Below are 11,363 nucleotides of genomic sequence, written 5' to 3' on the forward strand. Positions count from 1 at the left end.
CTTAACACACTTGTGGTCAAATACAGTAACTTCTTCTTCTAACCTCAACTCTAATATACGTCTGTACCTGTGTCTTCTCCCTGGACTGTTCGGTGTCTGTGTGACTTATGGTAGTGACACTATTTACTAAACTGTCAACCACAGTGAAGGGGAAACTGTCAAATCAACACAACACTGGCCACCACGTGACTTGCACCAGCCTTAGTTAGATAATATAATACATGATATGACTCCATATCATGCTATATGATGTAGGTGTGAATTCACAGGGTCCCAATTTTGGATCTGCTAAAATAAATTGGGATCCTGTTAATTCGCATATACAGCCGTCAAACGGAGGACACATAATGGCTTGAACTCTGTGACCTGGGTTGTAGGGGGAAGTTGCCCCTAGACGCTGATCTTGGGTCAGTTTTGCATTTCCACCACACACGGTTAAGGATAGGATTGGGGGAGGGATGGCTGATCCTGAGAGAGAGAGAGAGAGAGAGAGAGGGAGGGAGGGAGAGAGAGAGAGAGAGAGAGAGAGAGAGAGGGAGGGGGGAGGGAGGGAGAGAGGGAGGGAGGGCACAGCATAACATGATTAGTAGTTTCCTGTGTCTGTAAGGTCAGAGCTCAGTACAGCTCAATCTATGAACCACAACAAGGAGAGAGCTGTCTCGTTCCAGGCCAACTATATTGCAGTTGAGTTGCACGTAGCAACAAATGGGCATAAGATTAGTATACCACATGATGTGATTAACTGATATGTTAAAAACCAATCCAGGCGTTGTGAGATCTGGCAGGCGACGTTAATGTAGTTAGCCTGGAACGTGGCCAACTTCATGAGTGGGGTTGGAGGAGAGATGGGCCGGGACTTGGTAATGAAGGAAGCTTTCAGCAGCCATCATTTTTACTAGCAAAGAGAAGAGATGTCATAGGGTGGCAGTGAACTCTCAGAAAACCTACTGTCTATCCACTGGTTACTTTGACACTAACTGTTGCTTTGACACTACTATAAAACACAATATCTCTAAGACATGGAAATGACAATGAATATCTTATACAGTAATGATGACACCTGCATAGTTACATCTGGGAAACTGAATGACATTTATATTTGTCAGGTTGTTTGTGTTGTTGTTTGCATCAAACTCAGCCTGATGATGACTGTGTCACACCTTCAAGAGGGCCTCGAACTTTAGTGTGGGTTCTGAGGGGGAAAATATCACAAAATATACCTGTTAGTGGGAAAGAGATCAACAGTAGTCAGAAGTCACCCGGATGATTGACTGATGACTGATATCATTACACATTTTACGAAATGTGATATATTTTATGAAATAGTTTAATGGACAATTAAGATTTTCAAATGTATTCTATTGAAATTATGATACTTGGTTCTGCCACAAAATCTAAAATAAAACCTGTTACTGAGAAATCGCTGGCACTCATCCAGTGATGTCATTACCAGTTACACAACCTGAGAGACTGTGACCATGACAACTGACCACATGGTGCAGTGGTTGACTTGGGGTCGAGGGGAGGAGCGGTGGTTGACTTGAAGTCGAGGGGAGGAGCAGTGGTTAACTTGGGGTCGAGGGGAGGAGCAGTGGTTAACTTGGGGTCGAGGGGAGGAGCAGTGGTTGACTTGGGGTCGTGGGGAGGAGCAGTGATTGACTTGGGGTCAAGGGGAGGAGCAGTGGTTAACTTGGGGTCGAGGGGAGGAGCAGTGATTGACTTGGGGTCAAGGGGAGGAGCAGTGGTTGACTTGGGGTCGAGGGGAGGAGCAGTGGTTAACTTGGGGTCAAGGGGAGCGTCAGAAAGACAGAAAGGGGGAACGTTAACTCTTTCTCAGCAGCATCACTTTTAGTTGAAAATGGGCCTGTGGGGATCCAAGGTAGAGCTGTGTACATTCTCATGCCTGTGTGTTTGTGTGTGTGTTTGTGTGTGTACTTGTGTGTGTACGTGTGCAGACATGAAGATCTACATGACTTTGTGCAGATATTATCTGGTGCTTCAGTGTGGGAACATGGTTTGTGGTCATGTCTGCTTGTAAAGTCAGATCTCTGACCAGGTATAAGTAGGTTTTATCAGACAGTCTGCTAACACAAGTCCTGATAACCTCCACCCCATCAATATAGTGTTTATATTCACCATTATGTTACTGATTCCCTCCACCCCATCAATATAGTGTTAATATACACCATTATGTTACTGATTCCCTCCACCCCATCAATATAGGGTTTATATTCACCATTATGTTACTGATTCCCTCCACCCCATCAATATAGTGTTAATATTCACCATTATGTTACTGATTCCCTCCACCCCATCAAATATTGTGTTAATATTCACCATTATGTTATTGATTCCCTCCCATCAATGTACAGCGAGAAGTAATCTAAAACAAACTGACATTTTTTTCTTATTTGTTGGCATTTAATATAATGGGTAACTTGTTATTTGTTGACATTTGTTAGCATCTTTCTTTCCATTGTAATGATCCTATGTAAAACGGCTTAACCTGAAATGGTTACTGTTGTCCTCTTGACATTGAATGGCCATTTGTTGATTTAATCTATTGGTAAGTTCCCATTGGTTATCATGTGCACTGGAACTTGTATTGAAACCAATAAAGAAAAGCATTGAGCAGTATTACGTTCACGCCTCCTCCTGCTCCCTCCCTCAGACGCTCGACATCGCCGGTCTACTAACCACCAATCCTGGCAACACACATTGTGCACACCTGCTCCCCATCGTTAAGCACACATGGACTTCATAATAATAATAATAATATGCCATTTAGCAGACGCTTTTATCCAAAGCGACTTACAGTCGTGCGTGCATACATTTTTGTGGTCCCGGGGATCGAACCCACTACCTTAGAATTACAAGCGCCGTGCTCTACCAGCTGAGCTACAGAGGACCACATCACCACCCTGTTTTCTCTCCCTTCCTATAGCCCTCAGTAAGCCTCAGTCATCAGGCTGGTTTTGGTTACGTTCAGGACACTTCTCCTGTTTTGTATTTTCTTCACGTTTATTGTTAAACTCACCTTCTGCACCTGCTTCCTGACTACCTGCGAACATGTCCTCTTGATCCATTATGTGTTAATAAACTTGACGCCATCTACAGAGGATACATTTGCGGCACAGCGGCAACAACCTCACCTAGTTAGCTATTTGGCTAATCTGATCGTCTGTCATTCCACTTACATGCAGGTAACAAATGTATTGTTGACTTTCAAAGAATCATTAGACATAGTTTTACAGAGAAGTAACACTTAGTCATGGCTTTGAAATAAACTGGAGGCCAAAGAGTAACAAGTAGGCTGGCTAACCATAGAGAGAAGATGTGGCTGTCAGAGGGAGGGAGAGAGAGAGGGAGGGAGGGAGAGAGGGAGGGAGGGAGGGAGAGAGAGAGGGAGAGAGGGAGAAAGGGAGGGAGGGAGGGAGGGAGGGAGGGAGGGAGGGAGGGAGGGAGGGAGGGAGGGAGAGCAGTAGCAGGGTTAGTAGTTTCCTGTGTCTGTGAGGTCAGAGGGAGATGGGAGGGAGGGAGAGCAGGAGCAGGGTTAGTAGTTTCCTGTGTCTGTGAGGTCAGAGGGAGATGGGAGGGAGGGAGAGCAGGAGAAGGGTTAGTAGTTTCCTGTGTCTGTGAGGTCAGAGGGAGATGGGAGGGAGGGAGAGCAGTAGAAGGGTTAGTAGTTTCCTGTGTCTGTGAGGTCAGAGGGAGATGGGAGGGAGGGAGGGCAGTAGCAGGGTTAGTAGTTTCCTGTGTCTGTGAGGTCAGAGGGAGATGGGAGATGGGAGAGCAGGAGCAGGGTTAGTAGTTTCCTGTGTCTGTGAGGTCAGAGGGAGATGGGAGGGAGATGGGAGGGAGGGAGAGCAGGAGCAGGGTTAGTAGTTTCCTGTGTCTGTGAGGTCAGAGGGAGATGGGAGGGAGGGAGAGCAGGAGCAGGGTTAGTAGTTTCCTGTGTCTGTGAGGTCAGAGGGAGATGGGAGATGGGAGAGCAGGAGCAGGGTTAGTAGTTTCCTGTGTCTGTGAGGTCAGAGGGAGATGGGAGATGGGAGAGCAGGAGCAGGGTTAGTAGTTTCCTGTGTCTGTGAGGTCAGAGGGAGATGGGAGGGAGGGAGAGCAGGAGCAGGGTTAGTAGTTTCCTGTGTCTGTGAGGTCAGAGGGAGATGGGAGGGAGGGAGAGCAGGAGCAGGGTTAGTAGTTTCCTTTGTCTGTGAGGTCAGAGGGAGATGGGAGGGAGGGAGAGCAGGAGTAGGGTTAGTAGTTTCCTGTGTCTGTGAGGTCAGAGGGAGATGGGAGGGAGGGAGAGCAAGAGCAGGGTTAGTAGTTTCCTGTGTCTGTGAGGTCAGAGGGAGATGGGAGGGAGGGAGGGCAGTAGAAGGGTTAGTAGTTTCCTGTGTCTGTGAGGTCAGAGGGAGATGGGAGGGAGGGAGAGCAGGAGCAGGGTTAGTAGTTTCCTGTGTCTGTGAGGTCAGAGGGAGATGGGAGGGAGGGAGAGCAGGAGAAGGGTTAGTAGTTTCCTGTGTCTGTGAGGTCAGAGGGAGATGGGAGGGAGGGAGAGCAGTAGAAGGGTTAGTAGTTTCCTGTGTCTGTGAGGTCAGAGGGAGATGGGAGATGGGAGGGCAGTAGCAGGGTTAGTAGTTTCCTGTGTCTGTGAGTTCAGAGCTCAGCACTGCAAAGTCTATCAACCACAACGAGGAGAGAACGGTCTCGTTCAAGGCAGACTATATTGCAGTCAGGCTGCACACAGCAACCAATGGGCTTTAGATTACTATACCACATGATTTGGTTAACTGATATGTTAAACACCAATCCAGGCGTTGTGAGATCCGGCAGGCGACGTCAATGTAGTCAGCCTGGAACGTTGCCAATGTCATGAGTGGGGTTGGAGGAGAGAGGGGGCGGGACTTGGTAATGAAGGAAGCGTTCAGAAGCCATCGTGTTGACTAGCAGAGACAACAGAGGCAACATGGTGGCAGTGAACTGTCATAACGTACTGTCTATCTATGTTACTTTGACACTAACTGTTGCTTTGACACTACTATAAAACCCAATATCTCTAAGACATGGAAATGATCATAGATATCTTAAGTTTATAACTTCCCTGCCTGGGCTGATGAGACAGTGGATAGAGCAGTCAGATGGAACAGAGTAAAGAGTCATTTTAACGTCATAGATTTAGCCGGTGGTAACTTGTGGAATAGACACCGGCTGGAATGCGCTTTTAACCAATCAGCATTCAGGATTATACCCAGCCGTTGTATAAACATATATAACTGTTAGATTAGGTGCTACCTAAACAGTGGCTGAACTCCATCATAAACTCCACAGTCAGTGGCCCTATGTTACCAAACAATATGGCCATAGTCTCAATCTGTTTCCTTCCTTTCCTTGTCTCCTTTCCTTGTCTCCTATCATTTGTAACCACCACATATCTGACAGACCTCACCATTTGAACGCAATATGATGGAACTCTATCAACTTACCAGTCCTCTCACATCTCAGTCATAACAAAGGAATGAAACTCTATCAACCTACCAGTCCTCTCACATCCTAGTCATAACAAAGGAATTGAACACTATCAACCTACCAGTCCTCTCACATCTCAGTCATAACAAAGGAATGGAACCCTGTCAACCTACCAGTCCTCTCACATCTCAGTCATAACAAAGGAATTGAACACTATCAACCTACCAGTCCTCTCACATCTCAGTCATAACAAAGGAATTGAACACTATCAACCTACCAGTCCTCTCACATCTCAGTCATAACAAAGGAATTGAACACTATCAACCTACCAGGCCTCTCACATCTCAGTCATAACAAAGGAATGGAACCCTGTCAACCTACCAGGCCTCTCACATCTCAGTCATAACAAAGTAAAGGTAACAACCATAACCAGTAGTATTAGAATACTGCCTAAATCATAACCTGGACATTGGCATGAGAGACCACAGAATAGCGAATACACACACTAATGTACCTGGAGGCCTTTAGTCTTGACATGGTGCATTCTGGGCAGAAGAGGGCAGTGTTTAACTCAACCAGCTAAAGGAATGATTGGCAGACAAAGCTTAGACTAGACCAGGGGTAATCAACCCTATTTCTGGAGCGCATCAGGTACTGCAGGATTTTGTCCCAACTAGGCTCCACACTGTATGTGTGTGTGTATGTGAAGGGAATGGGGGATACCTAGTCAGTTTCACAACTGAATGCATTCAACCAAAATGTGTGTTCCACATTTTACCGAACCCTTCTGAATCAGAGAGGTGCAGGGGGCTACCTTAATCAACATCAGGGAGCAGTGGTTGTTGGGGTTTAACTTCTCAAGCAGAGAAACGGCAGATTTTCCACCTTCACCGGCTCAGGGGTCAAACCAGCAACCTTTCGTTTACAGCCCAACGCTCTTAAACACTAGGCTACCTGTGTGGGAGTGTTTGTGTGTGTGTGTGTGTGTGTGTGTGTGTGTGTGTGTGTGTGTGTGTGTGTGTGTGTGTGTGTGTGTGTGTGTGTGTGTGTGTGTGTGTGTGTGTGTGTGTGTGTGTGTGTGTGTGTGTGTGTGTGTGTGTGTGTGTGTGTGTGTGTGTGTGTGTGTGTGTACTGTACTAAAGGGCTACCTGTGTGTGTGTGTGTGTGTGTGCGTGTGTGTGTGTGTGTGTGTGTGTGTGTGTGTGTGTGTGTGTGTGTGTGTGTGTGTGTGTGTGTGTGTGTGTGTACTGTGCTAAGGGGTTTGTGGTTTGAGGGGTACTTGTATCTGTAGGTGCCTGTTCTCAGCAAGAGAGGAGGGACTGTGAAAATAACCACAAGAGCACTGATATAACAAGGCCCCCTGAAAGCTGAACATTTCAATGCTGATTCTGTATCTTAAAAGACAATTCATCTCCATTACAAGTTGCCATTGGACCAACATATTCTGACATCATGGCAAGACACAAGATCCTAAGCTTTACTGTGATGTATTTCATCCAGGCTTGGACTTTGGGTGTGGACTCCAAGATGGTAAGATATTACACAATTTTGAGAGAGAGAGAGAGAGAGAGAGAGAGAGAGAGAGAGAGAGAGAGAGAGAGAGAGAGAGAGAGAGAGAGAGAGAGAGAGAGAGAGAGAGAGACAGCGAGAGAGAGAGAGAGAGAGAGACAGAGAGACAGAGAGACAGAGAGAGAGAGAGAGAGAGATAGAGAGAGAGAGAGAGGTATTACAGTATTACATTTTTTTATTAGATATGTATTCGTTTTATTTCTTATATATATAAATAGTATTATAGCTATTACTTTTATTGTTGTCACTGTTGTTTTCATAATTGTGTGTATCACTTTGCTTTGGCAACATTTATGAATTTGAGAGAGAGAGAGAGAGAGAGAGAGAGAGAGAGAGAGAGAGAGAGAGAGAGAGAGAGAGAGAGACAGAGAGAGAGCATTTAAATGCATTTAAATATATAGAACCATTCCTCTGTTTTACACGTGTTGCCTGTTTCCCCCCCCCCCCCCCCCATATTCTCTGAAGGTTAATCTCCATCAGCCTGGACTGAATTCCAGCATACCCTTAGACATGGTCCATAAATCTGTTGACGACATGTATAACGGCTGCACTGAACAAATGTACAACAAGGTGCGGAAGGAATATCTTCCAAATGAAAACAGAAATGTAGCGATCTTCAATGAATCCTGGAAAAAGGCAGCAGGATGTGCAAAAAATGTGAAGGACAGATTCAAAAAGGACAAGTCCAAGTACAATTCTAAAGACAAACTTACACATGATCATGTCAAGGCTATCTGTGCTTACACAGGAGGTCAAACTAAGATATACCCAGTGTTCAACAAGCAGTCCGGACCAATAGAACAGAGTACACAACCTCCTTCCAGTTCCACTCCCTGCATTTCCTGCTGACTGACGCCATTCGCCTCCTGAAACTAAACCAACAGACCTGTCACACCACATACCGGAGAACCAACATGGAGTTTGGAGGTGAAGTTAACCAAATAATCAGATTCGGCTTCTTTGCCTCCAGCTCTTTCCTAAAGAACTTGACACATTTTGGAGAGAAGTCCTGCTTTGAGATAAAGACATGTTTTGGCGCTGATCTGAAGTCCTACCCCAAAATGGGGAATCGTGAAAAAGAGGTGTTGATTCCACCGTATGAAGTGTTCAAAGTTACTGCCGTGCTGAAGAAAGAAAATGATAAAAACCTTTGGTGCGATGTTGTGTACAAACTAGAGAGTATCAAACCCCTCAAGAGTAACCTGAATTGCAACATTTTTAAGAAGCCAATTATTAATTAAGAAAATATATGTTGATCTTGAGTAATTGTCCCTAAAGAGGATTTAATCAAACAGCCAGGCTGCTTATCCTTCTTAAAGTAAATTAAGCCAAACAATGTGTTTTCAGTGTCTGAAGCTTTTATTGTATTAAGTTGATTTGTTCATTGGTGGATGTGACATACAAACCTCATCCTGACTACCTGAAATAGTGATTATTAAGATATTTGTACTAGCCTGTGTATCAGACTCCATAGGAGACTTTAAAATACTTAAATGCCTTCTGCAACTTCTGGCAAAATGAATAAAAAAATCAATGAGCTTGACTACAGTACGTCTAATCCTTTTTATTTGAACTTTCACTGTACTACATTTAGACAAACTAATGTTACAACATTAAATGGGCTACTGATTAAGATATAATATAACATACCACAAGTTGAATTGTTCAATAAAGTGATACTGGAAACTATCAATTGCTGGGGGGAATATTTACTGTAATTTCTTTCTTAGTGCAGCAATAGCAAACAACGGGTTACAAAAATTTCAACAAATGACTAAATATTACCACTAGCTTCAACTTCACAAAACGCCCCGCCCGGATTGGCCCACAGGCATCACCAGCTGATTCTCATAAGAGGTGGGGCCCCGCCCCTGCCATCCTTGATTGGCTTCGAAGTTTATACTAGGGGCCTCAAGGTTTGCCGTAGTGCTGTTTTCCTTATTCCTGATAGCTGATTAATTGGTTGGTTGACTGATCGACTGATCGATAAATCAATTGATTGATTATTGGTATATTGGCTGTTAGTATTCCAGGCCTGAATCAGTCCCTGATTAGAGGGGAAGGATGATGAGGAGGTTTAAGGGTCTTTCTGTACTGTTACTATGGGGAACCTTTTCTCAGTATCAGCAGTGCTGCTGCTGGTGTTGGTCATGTTCACACATAGCTCAGTATGTGTGAACAAACAATTCTCAGAAGCCATGTGGTGTTTCCTGCCTGTGTGTGAGTGTGAGTGTGAGTGTGAGTGTGTGTGTGAGTGTGAGTGTAGGTGTGAGTGTGAGTGTGTGAGTGTGGATTGTACTTTTGTATTTGCACAAAATGTAAGTGTAATTTCTCAGAAGCACAGAGGAGGGGCTGTGACTACCTTGAAGACAGATACAGCATCTTAAATACGCCTGAACTTCATGCAAAGGTGTGTTCTATTCCATTGCTTCCCTCAATGCAAACCTGAGAGCACACGAACTCCAAGTGAAGAAGAGGAATGTTTGTTTGTATCCGTTTACACCAGAGATGGATAACCCTCCTCCTGGAGAGCTATTGTGTGTGTATGCAGGCTTTTGTTCCAGCCCTGCTCTAACACACACTTTACATTTTAGTGATTTAGCAGACACTCTTATCCAGAGTGACTTACAGTTAGTACATTCATCTTAAGATAGCTAGGCAGGACAACCACATATCACAGTCATAGTAAGTATACTTTTTCTCAAAAAAGTCGTTATCAGCAAAGTCAGACCTAGTAAGGGGGAAACAAGTTAAGTGTGAGTTCATTAAAGATCTATAATTTGTAGGGGGTGGGAGGGGTCACTGTGGGATTATTTAAGATACTTTTTGAAGAGGTGGGGTTTCAGATGTTTTCGGAACATGGGCAGAGATTCTGTCCTAGCTGTCCCAGCTTCAGGGGAAAGCTGGTTCCACCATTGGGGTGCCAGAACAGAGAAGAGCTTGGACTGGGCTGAGCGGGGAGCTGCCCTCCGGTAGGGATTGGAGGCCCAAGAGACCAGAGGTAGCAGAACGCAGTGCTCGGGTTTGGGTGTAAGGTTTGAGTATAACCTTAAGGTAGGGAGAGGCAGTTCCTCTTGCTACTCCGTAGGCAAGCACCATGGTCTTGTAGTGGATGCGAGCTTTGACTGGAAGCCAGTGGAGTGTGCAAAAGGAGCGAAAGTTGAATACCAGGCAGGCTGCAGCACTTTGGAGAAGTTGCAGGGTTGTGATGGCACAAGCAGGGAGCCCAGCCAACAGCGAGTTGCAGTAGTCCAGATGGGAGATGACAAGTGCCTGGATTAGGACCTGCACCACTTCCTGTGTGAGGTAGGGTCGTAACCTACTGATGTTGTAGAGCATGAACCTGCAGGAGCGAGTCAATGCTTTGATGTTTGCAAAGAAAGTTAGGGTGTTGTCCAGGGTCACGCCAAGATTCTTTGCACTCTGGGAGGGAGATACGGTGGAGTTGTCAACCGTAATGGAGAGGTCTTGGAGCAGGCAGGCCTTGTTGAGGTTGAGTTTGAGGTGGTGGGCCGACCTCCAAGCTGAGATATCTGACAGGCACCAGGGTGTCAGAAGGGGGGAAGGAGAAAAGTAGTTGAATGTGATCCACATAGCAGTGATAGGAGAGACCATCTGAGGATATGACGGAGCCAAGTGACTTGATATATAGAGAGGAGGAGAGGGCCTAGAACCGAGCCCTGGGAGACAGCAGTAGTGAGAGGATGTGGAGCTGACACAGATCCTCTCCACATCACCTGGTCGGAGATGTCCAAGAGTGTGCTGAGCCTTAGACGCCCAGCCCTGAAAGGGTGGAGAGGAGGATCTGATGGTCCAAAGTGTCGAAGGCAGCGGACAGATCTGGGAGGATTAGAACAGAGGAGAGAGAGTCAGATTTGGCAGAGCGGAGAGCCTCCGTGACAAAGAGAATAGCAGTCTCAGTTGAGTGAACCATCTTGAAGCCTGACTGGTTAGGGTCAAGAAGATTGCTCTGAGAAAGATAGAGAGCGAGTTGGTCCCCCACAGATAAGGAAGACCCAGAGTTACCTCTGCTGCAGAGGATAAGTTCATTAGAGGTAACTGCACCTCAGATTGCAGCCCAAATAAACGCTACACAGAGTTCAAGTAACAGACACATCTCAACATCAACTGTTCAGAGGAGACTGCGTGAATCAGGCCTTCATGGTCGAATTGCTGCAAAGAAACCACTGCTAAAGGACACCAATAATAAGAAGAGACTTGCTTGGGCCATGAAACACGAGCAATGGACATTAGACCGGTGGAAATATGTCCTTCGGTCTGATGAGTCCAAATTTTAGAATTCTGGTTCCAACAGCCGTGTAATTTTG

The 11,363-nt window shown here is 45.5% G+C and overlaps 1 pseudogene across 1 annotated transcript; it reads left to right on the forward strand.

Annotated features, from left to right (window-relative positions):
• The first annotated feature begins 6,884 nt into the window (after positions 1-6,884).
• LOC311121074 (erythroblast NAD(P)(+)--arginine ADP-ribosyltransferase-like) lies at positions 6,885-8,276 on the forward strand (annotated as a pseudogene). The gene is made up of 2 exons: positions 6,885-6,996; positions 7,501-8,276. The product of its transcript is annotated as an erythroblast NAD(P)(+)--arginine ADP-ribosyltransferase-like (transcript).
• Positions 8,277-11,363: the final 3,087 nt, after the last annotated feature.

The sequence above is a fragment of the Coregonus lavaretus genome (assembly GCF_964263955.1).
Source record: "Coregonus lavaretus genome assembly, contig: HAP1_SCAFFOLD_5334, whole genome shotgun sequence".
Lineage (NCBI taxonomy): Eukaryota > Metazoa > Chordata > Actinopteri > Salmoniformes > Salmonidae > Coregonus > Coregonus lavaretus.